Genomic DNA, 2,919 nt, shown 5'->3' with positions numbered 1-2,919 from the left:
CCGGTTAGTAGGACAACGACCGGAATAACCTTCCAGGCAACTGTACCGAAATAGCTCCCTTAGCAAGCTGGTGTACCGCAATCAAATTCCTTTGTTTTAAACTTAGCAGCATATAATAAGAGGGAAGATATATCTTGCCTTCCGTGTGGCCCCGTTTCTCTTGTTTCCACATGTCGACATGAAGACAACCAGTGATGCTTTGAAGGAGAGGTTGCAAGTTTTGTTTTCTTCAGATCTCTTCAAAGTTATGCAAGATGCTAGGTCGATGGCGAACATGTATACCTCATTATAATCTGATCTCATTAATTCTTTAAAGCGTCTTTAAATGTGTCTGTAATAAGCTGTTTATCAATACTTTCTCCATTAGTGACATCAAATTTGTACGAATAACAAGCACATGAAATTTAAAAAAAGATATTTGGTACCAAAAGAGAAACAAAGGAAAACAGAATAAAAACGATTTAATCTAGTCAGGTTTGTGTAACAGCTCTCGCTGATGAATCTCCAACGAATTTCTAAAATGCCTTAAATCACCCTTTACAATGCTCCTGACTTTAACAACGCCAGTAGTTTAACTGATATGCTACCTTTTAACATCCAAGCACGAAAAAAAGATGGTTATAATTTTAAAAAAGTAATAATAATAAGAGGCAAACCACTAAGAATTCACCTAAAAATCGTACCGCAAGTTTTAGTATTTGATCAACAAATGGACACTTTTTAAATTAAATTATTTCTTAATTTTGCGACAAAATACAATATTTTGTATTACAATTCATTACACTTTCTAAATACAAAAATGAATTATAAAAAAGCAAATTAGTACTCTTTACCCAAATTAGATACTTCCAATTAATGAAGGGGGAGCACAATAGCTAGGATGGATGTGCCCTCTGCTCACCCCCTCCCCCACACTCTCCGCCGCCCCTCGAGAGGCATTTTCTTTCCTTGTAGGTTTGTATATGGTGTCAGGAGAATATGACCAATTCAATTTTTTATCACAATTCATTACACTTTCTAAATACATAAACGGTATATTAATGAATTACAAGAAATAAAATTAGAACTCTTTACCCAAAAGAGACACTTCCAATTAATGAAGGGGAGCACAATAGCTAGGATGGATGTGCTCATCTGCCCACCCCCCCCCCCACTCCCCGCCGCTCCTGGAGAGGAATTTTATTTCCTTCTAGGTTTGTATATGTGTAACGAGAATATGACCAATTCAAGGGGTACGTCACTTTAAAGCGAAATACAAACTTTGTTAGTTTGGCCTTAATTTATTTCATATTATACGTAACTTTTATAGACCTATTTATGTCAAAATATTTTAACCCCATAGCATTTAACTTCCCTTTATTATTAAGAACTCATTATATGCCCGTTAACTTATTCATTGTCTACATATGATAGTCCCTTCTTATTAGTCTCTCGTACTAAAACCCCTCAAGGTTGTTGGGAAATTTTTTATTTTTTATTTTAGGGGGGCCTTTTTCAACTTTTTGCTTTCTTAAAATGTTTCTTCAATCAATATAACGAATGATTTTAGGGGTAAACAGCCGTCCGGGTATTGAAACCGCTTCCCGTAGAAATTAGTGACATTGTTTTAGGGTACGTCGAGAGGCAATTGTCTCGTGTCAATAAGGATTGGGCGTGACAGATTTAAGTGTCCTATTTCCGAATTTTTGCAAATTTGTTTTTTTGACCAAAAAGAATAAGAAACGGGGGAAAAGAAAAAAAAAAAGAGGTGAGAACTAATGTCCATATGGAATATTCCATTTGGCCTATAAAAAAAACTTCAAAAGGAAGTTCATCGATCTAAAAATATGTAAAAGATGAACGACCGACATATTGCCCTACTTTCACCCTTGTCATTCTACATAATATTTGTTATGCTTTTCTAAGTTTATTCTTTGGTGTGATTAATAATAAATGTGGGTGGAAAGCTGGAGGCTTTTTTAAATTTGTGTCACAAAGAATGGTTTCACGGACTGGATGGGTACTAATGTTAAGGGTGGTATGATGGGTGGTTTCAGTAGATCCACTAGGAGAATATCACTATCATGAGGGTGTTGTGGGGGGGGGGGGCTTGGGGAAGGGTAAAATTTCCCCAACACATATGTGGTAGTTATCTTTTATCACTTAGTTACAAATATGTAGTACAAAATGCTTGGTGGGGAAGAAAGAGAGAGGAAGGGGGATTGGTCAAGAACCTGTTTTAGGCAAATTTGCACCAGGGGATATATCATCATCACTTTCATCATCATCATCATCATCATCATCATCATCATCATCATCATCATCATCATCATCATCATCATCATCATCATCATCATCATCATCATCATCATCATCATCATCATCATCATCATCATCTATATATATATATATATATATATATATATATATATATATAACCATACGGTATAGGTTTTTAAATCAGAGTATAAACTAAATGCTACCAGGACATTGTAGGTTGAAACCCTCAAAAAACGGTGTTGTGATCAACAGTCGAATATAACTAAAATTATTGAAATGAAAGAATGAAATAAGAATGGCAGGAGAATGCTTTTATGATTGGGGAGGAATGAGTGACAGAGGGAAGGGTGTAGTTAAATGCATTCTGACTATTCTGTAGTGCGAGCGCTCCGTCTTTTTTTTACGAATCGGTTACGGTCGTTGACGCGTGACGCGAAAAATTTAAGCAAAATGTATGTACAAGGCATCCGTAATCACCACCTGCATTTAGATTTAAATTTTTTCCCAAGCTCTTTTGTATTCCTCAACTTGTTGAACAGCAACAATTGTCACGTGACGTTCCGACAAAGGGTTAAAATATGCGATGGAATGATAGTTACGCGGGAAAGATATATAACGTATTTTCCAAATGACTTCCCTGTCTTCATAAAATAACAGAAT

Source organism: Apostichopus japonicus, chromosome 1, assembly GCF_037975245.1.
Source record: "Apostichopus japonicus isolate 1M-3 chromosome 1, ASM3797524v1, whole genome shotgun sequence".
NCBI lineage: Eukaryota > Metazoa > Echinodermata > Holothuroidea > Aspidochirotida > Stichopodidae > Apostichopus > Apostichopus japonicus.
This window is presented reverse-complemented; position numbering follows the sequence as displayed.